At 42.7% G+C, this 7,804-nt stretch overlaps 2 pseudogenes; one reads left to right on the top strand and one right to left on the bottom strand.

Moving 5' to 3' along the window:
- Window positions 1-5,526: 5,526 nt before the first annotated feature.
- On the bottom strand, window positions 5,527-5,645 carry LOC134967140 (5S ribosomal RNA; annotated as a pseudogene).
- A 902-nt stretch (window positions 5,646-6,547) lies between these two features.
- Window positions 6,548-6,666, top strand: LOC134968269 (5S ribosomal RNA; annotated as a pseudogene).
- The last annotated feature ends 1,138 nt before the right edge of the window (window positions 6,667-7,804 follow it).

Here is a 7,804-nt window from a genome sequence, read left to right as displayed (position 1 = left end):
AACACCCACTTCCTGTCAATCACATTACGATCACCAGAACGAAGAAAAAACCTCGTAATGCCGTGAGTAAAATACCAAACTTCTTAGCAAATTTACTTGGCGCAGTCGCAGTGCGAACATTGCGCATGCGCAATTAGCGGAAAATCGCTGCGATGCGAAGAAAATTACAGAGCGAACAACTCGGAATGACCACCCATGTGCACTGCAGTGGAGGCAGATTTAACATGTGCAGAGAGAGTTAGATTTGGGTGTGGTGTGTTCAATCTGCAATCTAATTTGCAGTGTAAAAATAAAGCAGCCAGTATTTACCCTGCACAGAAACAAAATAACACACCCAAATCTATCTCTCTCTGCACATGTTATATCTGCATCCCCTGCACTGCACATAGGGGGTCATTCCGAGTTGTTCGCTCGCAAGCTGCTTTTAGCAGCTTTGCACACGCTAAGCCGCCGCCTACTGGGAGTGAATCTTAGCTTATCAAAATTGCGAACGAAAGATTAGCAGAATTGCGAATAGACACTTCTTAGCAGTTTCTGAGTAGCTCCAGACTTACTCGGCATCTGCGATCAGTTCAGTCAGTTTCGTTCCAGGTTTGACGTCACAAACACACCCAGCGTTCGCCCAGACACTCTTCCGTTTCTCCAGCCACTCCCGCGTTTTTCCCAGAAACGGCAGCGTTTTTTCGCACACACACATAAAACGGCCTGTTTCCGCCCAGAAACACCCACTTCCTGTCAATCACATTACAATCACCAGAACGAAGAAAAAACCTCGTAATGCCGTGAGTAAAATACCTAACTGCATAGCAAATTTACTTGGCGCAGTCGCACTGCGGACATTGCGCATGCGCATTAGCGACTAATCGCTCCGTTGCGAGAAAAAAATACAGAGCGAACAACTCGGAATGAGCCCTATGGTTTTGCCCAACTGCTAAAAAATTTCCTGCTGCGATCAACTTGGAATTACCCCCAGTATGAGCCAAAATTCACATTATAGCACACGGTATAAGCAGAAATTCACATTATAGCACATGGTATAAGCAGAAATTCACATTATAGCACACGGTATGAGCCGAAATAATGCTGGTACCCCAGGTGTAAGCACACCATTGTTCTGGTCCATATTTCCAACAGAGTGTCTTTGAGTAGCTGCTGCATGTGGCTGAAAGTCACTTTCCCCCTTTAAGAGTTACCCTGTGGTGGCATATAATCATTTGAACAGTTAATCAGTCCTCTGAAACATAGGGGAATTGTGTGTACCCCTGGTCCATTGACCTGCAGTGTGTTCAGTGGTTATAATGCATCTCTAAATAGGGATTATTCCCTATGGAGTTAGGAAGGTTTGCACAAAAGTGTAGGGGATGGGCCATGTGCCAGTACCCTCATCCTACTGCTACACATGGTCATATACAGTATATACAACATAAGCATGATATATAGGCACGTTATGATGAAAACATATGCACACATAAATCATTTTGTGCAATCTAAAATTTACAGTCTGCAATAGCAATACTCATAACAGTGTGGTACTGGGGTACTACCAGCAAAGGGCATCGAAACTATAAAGAAAGCATGACAGTACCTGCCCATGGATTGAGTAGGGAAAAAGCTGTGCACCTAACCCGGGTGAGCAAAGGAGCAGGAGACGGTGTACGTGCTGCTGCAGTCGGAAACTCGGAGGAGCGCTGGCAGACACGTGCGGATGCGTCTAAAGATGGCACCCGCTTAGCTTGTCCCGCCCGCGCCTTTCACTCTCGGGCCTCCTTGGTCGCGTCATGACGCAGCGCGTCATGACGTCCCTGTGCAAATGATGTGCCGTACACTATGCGCTCCCCCCGCCCACGCTGCTCATACTCACTGCTCGGGCGCGCGTCGCGTCATGATGCCACTATGCAAATGACGTGGCCGCTGAGCATAGTGAGGCGGTGCTGCCGGCCCACGGGCCCAGCCTCTAAATGAATGCACAAATCAGCCCACCTGGCCATCGTTCTTCTGGCATGTGCCAGAAGTGCCAGATGGCCAGTCCGGCCTTGGATATGACTAAAGAACCTGTAAAACACTTTTTCTGCAGCAGGGTAAACAGGTTTCCACAGGGAAACATTGGGGGGTATAGAGTGGATCTTGATCCAGAGGCACCAACAGGTAAAGCTTTAGCTGTCCCAGGATGCATAGGGGCCTCCTCTATAACCCCACCTTCAGGCACTGAGAGCTTAGTTTTGCCAGCATCAGCAGGTCACTGAACAGGGTGGCTGCGCTGAGCAGCCATGAAAGTTTTTCAACATAGAAGATTTTTTGCTTTTCTGACTAGGCTGGCAGCACTGTATGTCAGAGTGGCATTCATCGCTGCAGCTCCATCACCTCCTCCCAAGTGGCGCCGCACACTCCCGTTGGCTTGGTTCCCGGGTACCTGCGGCGGAGGCGTCCCGACTTAGGCATGGTCTCAGACTGCTCTCCTGGATCGCGTGGCTGCTACAGTGAGGAGGTAAGAGGGTCTCCTAGGCCATTAAATTGTGTTCGGTCCGAGGTCTGGGGAGACAGACAGCGGCGCTGGCGTGGACACTGTCACCGGGCAGGGACCCCACTAGACCACCAGGGCAATCGGAGCACAGGTAAGGTGTATTAACACCTGTTTAATAAGGCTCCACAGTACCTGGGGTGGAAGTCCAGCATAGGAAAAGTGGCGCTTCACCTGAAGCCCCTCCCCCGGCCCAGGGCACCATCTCCTCATAGATTTCCCGCCCTGGAGCTGACTCACTCTCCCTCACTCCCTCACAGAGACTCTGGGCACCATCTTAACAGCATAGCTACAGCAGGTCTCCGGGATTGCAGGGCATGTAAAGCTGCCTGTGTACAGCGCTGAGACTTTACATTCACTTGAGTATCCTACATGTCTTAGAGACAGCATTAGTTGAGAAAAGGAGTACATTGCAGATAATATTGTACGAGTATTCTGCTATATCCTCTGGTCTGTGACCGCGCTGTGATAGATATATATATATATATATATATATACTAGTCCAGTGCAGCTTTATTGTAATAATAATTTCTGCATTGCGTGTGACTGTGTGCCTGTATCTGCTGTTTGGTTTCACTTTTAGTGTTTTCCAGATATAACTGTCACTATATTCTGTACCCTGGGCTAGGTGCGTTTGGGTCTTACAATATGCTGTAGTCATACACAGTATTTATATATCAATATAAGTATATTTCTACTGTGTTACAGTCACGTTATACCCTGCTTTATTCCACAGGGTTTTGCTTTTGTCTGGCTTAATTATCGTACTGTGTTAGCCCATTTGTTGCATATATAATGTAACAGAAAGGGCAGTAAATCTGTGCAAGCTCCTGCATCATGCAGAGCATGCTCCAAGAATTTATCAGAGGGGGAAGTGTTGTATGATGGTCTGTCTACTGCTTGTCATGCACTTCCCAGTCAGTCCACAGCTTCTGCACCTATCAATGGTGAGAGAGGAAAGGAAGGCTCTTGTGTGGGCGCACTCTTAGTTAGTTGAAATAAATTTCAATAGTTTTTAATTAATCATGAATAATAATAAGATATAACTTTTATTAAATATACATTAAAAAATTCTTATGATTACCCGTTGGAGAACATAGGATCCAAAGTGAATGTGGTGAGAAATAAAATAAGTATTAAATTTAAAAATATAGAAATGTTCTGGTCCTGTCTCACAAAAATGTGATAAGAAAGGCTGTAGAAACTTCAAAGTTCTACACCCATTTCAGTAGAAATGTGATAACCTGCGCACCGGGATCTATTTGTGTGGACGACCTGCTACACCTTCAGGTGACTGACCTGATGGGACTATATGGATAATTGGGAATGGTGTTGCGCTCAATCCGGGTGATTGGTCTGTTTATCCAATTAGTTGGTTAATAAGATATGAGCCCTTGATTTCTTCAAGTATGGATAAGGATAAATAAATAATAAATTGGATTGATGAATGGTTAATGGTTAATTGAATATAAACCCTTAAATTCAGAAAATACTGGTGCGTATGTGATAAAATGATCAATGCATATAGATTTGAATGAGAAACGAATATAAAATAAAATAAAATAAAAATCAAATAAATGATGTATCAATTGGGTGCTCGGTGGTCCTATGTTTCAGATTGAAAATGATGATCAGAAAAATTAGGTACAATGTAACAATTTATTGTATTTAACTAAATAACTAAATAATGTGAAGAGGAGTGCTGGATGGCACTGATACGTAATGTCACTCTTGGTCAGCAAATAGTTTCAAACTAGCGGCGTCCCGCATGCATTTATTACTGTCTCTGTTAGAGTGCACTCTAGTTTTTCAGTCTCACAAATAGCGTTTATTCTGTATGTGCCACACTTGGAATCTTCACGGTGTGGGAATAGGGCAATTACACATGGAAGGTATGATAGGGAGGCTCTGGACTAATTTTACAGGCCGGTCTCAGCAGTAATAAATGCATGCGGGACGCCGCTAGTTTGAAACTATTTGCTGACCAAGAGTGACATTACGTATCAGTGCCATCCAGCACTCCTCTTCACATTATTTAGTTATTTAGTTAAATACAATAAATTGTTACATTGTACCTAATTTTTCTGATCATCATTTTCAATCTGAAACATAGGACCACCGAGCACTCAATTGATACATCATTTATTTTATTTTTATTTTATTTTATTTTATATTCGTTTCTCATTCAAATCTATATGCATTGATCATTTTATCACATGCGCACCAGTATTTTCTGAATTTAAGGGTTTATATTCAATTAACCATTAACCATTCATCAATCCAATTTATTATTTATTTATCCTTATCCATACTTGAAGAAATCAAGGGCTCATATCTTATTAACCAACTAATTGGATAAACAGACCAATCACCCGGATTGAGCGCAACACCATTCCCAATTATCCATTTACACCCATTTCAGCCCAACCAGTACAGAGAATCTGTATTGATAAGACCAACATGTGGTCAATTGTCAATTATATCAGTGTTAGACAGGTCAGGTAGTAATTAGTGAGACATGGGGGGTAATTCCAAGTTGATCGCAGCAGGACATTTTTTAGCAGTTGGGCAAAACCATGTGCACTGCAGGGGGGACAGATATAACATGTGCAGAGAGAGATAGATTTGGGTGTGGTGAGTTCAATCTGCAATCTAAATTGCAGTGTAAAAATAAAGCAGCCAGTATTTACCCTGCACAGAAACAAAATAACTCACCCAAATCTAACTCTCTCTGCAAATGTTACATCTGCCCCCCCTGCAGTGCACATGGTTTTGCCCAACTGCTAAAAAAATATCCTGCTGCGATCAACTTGTAATTACCCCCATGACCCAATTCCTACCGGTCACCAAACTAATGCACAGGTGTATTATAATTGTAGAGGACTCAAAAGGTCTTGAACGAATGAATAGTCAAAATATGCAATCACAGGATAAAGATATTGAGGGATAGAAACAAGTAGTGATACTGCTGTTGGTGTCAAATAACGCACATCATAAAGATGATTAATAATCTACAACACTGGGTATTCCCTATGAGTCTCCTCCTCAGGTACTGACCCAGCCCAACACCGTTTAGCTTCCAAGATTGGATGAGATCGGGCACTGGCAGTGTGGTTTGGTAGTAGAAAAATAGGTGGGTTAGACACCAATGAGAGTGCACCTATATAAAGGAGTGTGACAGTCACAAAAGATGTGGATCTGCTTTCTACGTTAGGCTGGATGCAACAAATCCCACACTGGTGGTATTGTGCACCCTGGATCGTAGATGAGAGTCCACAGAAATAAGAACAAGATGAGAGCAGAAATCATCAATAATCATATACAATGTATCCTGATAGCAAACGTTTACTGAAATCAAGCACATGCATAAGTGTAATTCATATTGGTTATAACAACCTGGCTATTATATGCATACAGATGGTACAACTGACACAGAAAGCAGAAAATAAACATATATGTCGAAATACACTGGACAATGTCTTATTTCAATACTGTTGTCAGTGAGCAGGGATATATTGGTAGAATTAGGTCACCTATGAAATTGTTTTTTAAATTAGATGCTCAAAGTGCCCACACAGGCATGGTAGGTGTACATAACCTGTGTGGAATCAGCGACAAGGTGTCCCTCGAGTACTGTGGTTGGTGCCGGTGGACCCGCTGGCTAAGGAAAACGCGTTTCACCCCGCAGGGCTTGTTCACTTCCTGGACGTGCTGTTTTCTCCATCTGTGGGGTCAGAATTATTTACTGTGTCACCAGTGTTTATAACCAATATGAATTACACTTATGCATGTGCTTGATTTCAGTAAACGTTTGCTATCAGGATACATTGTATATGATTATTGATGATTTCTGCTCTCATCTTGTTCTTATTTCTGTGGACTCTCATCTACGATCCAGGGTGCACAATACCACCAGTGTGGGATTTGTTGCATCCAGCCTAACGTAGAAAGCAGATCCACATCTTTTGTGACTAACTGTCACACTCCTTTATATAGGTGCACTCTCATTGGTGTCTAACCCACCTATTTTTCTACTACCAAACCACACTGCCAGTGCCCGATCTCATCCGATCTTGGAAGCTAAACGGTGTTGGGCTGGGTCAGTACCTGAGGAGGAGACTCATAGGGAATACCCAGTGTTGTAGATTATTAATCATCTTTATGATGTGCGTTATTTGACATCAACAGCAGTATCACCACTTGTTTCTATCCCTCAATATCTTTATCCTGTGATTGCATATTTTGACTATTCAATCGTTCAAGACCTTTTGAGTCCTCTACAATTATAATACACTTGTGCATTAGTTTGGTGACCGGTAGGAATTGGGTCATGTCTCACTAATTACTACCTGACCTGTCTAACACTGATATAATTGACAATTGACCACATGTTGGTCTTATCAATACAGATTCTCTGTACTGGTTGGGCTGAAATGGGTGTAGAACTTTGAAGTGTCTACAGCTTTTCTTATCACATTTTTGTGAGACAGGACCAGAACATTTCTATATTTTTCAATTCAATACTTATTTTATTTCTCACCACATTCACTTTGGATCTTATGTTCTCCAATGGGTAATCACAAGAATTTTTTAATGTATATTTAATAAAAGTTATATCTTATTATTATTCATGATTAATTAAAAACTATTGAAATTTATTTCAACTAACTAAGAGTGCGCCCACACAAGAGCCTTCCTTTCCTCTCTCACCATTGACATATGCTCTTTCTGGCTCTGGGCGCACCACCAAACTGGACAGAGATTTGATGATTTATGTAAATAAATCATAATTGTCCTAATTCTGGTTCATTCAATTTGATTCTTGACATAGAGACCAGAGCCGATCGTCGTCCCCTTTTTCCTTAAGCTTCTGCACCTAGTCAGGAGCCACCATGGGCAGTGTTCACTACCCTGCTGGGTACTCTGGTGGAACGACTTGCACCCCCTATGGGACCACCTGTGTCATTACCACCACAAATTGTCCCTATGGTTAACCCACCTTGGGCAGAAAATTTGTCTAACCAACTGCAGCAACTAAACCAGTCTCTGGTTAGACAGAAGTCTACCCTGGGTCACTCCTTTGTCTCTGGGCCCTCTAAGCAGGCTGCTTCCTCATCACATAATGAGATAGGTGACAGACACCCCTGTGCGCGTCTATGAATATCAGCTTGCTTTGTTACCAAAAAGAGGGGTAACCCTAAATCCCAAAAAAACATCACAGGCAGAATACAATGGTATATATATATATGCCTTGAAAAAGGAACATCAAGTTCTGAAACGCGTTGG

This window comes from Pseudophryne corroboree, chromosome 10 (assembly GCF_028390025.1).
Source record: "Pseudophryne corroboree isolate aPseCor3 chromosome 10, aPseCor3.hap2, whole genome shotgun sequence".
NCBI classification, from domain to species: Eukaryota; Metazoa; Chordata; class Amphibia; order Anura; family Myobatrachidae; genus Pseudophryne; species Pseudophryne corroboree.
The sequence above is the reverse complement of the archived record's forward strand: the minus strand, read 5'-3'. Positions and strand labels throughout refer to the sequence as shown.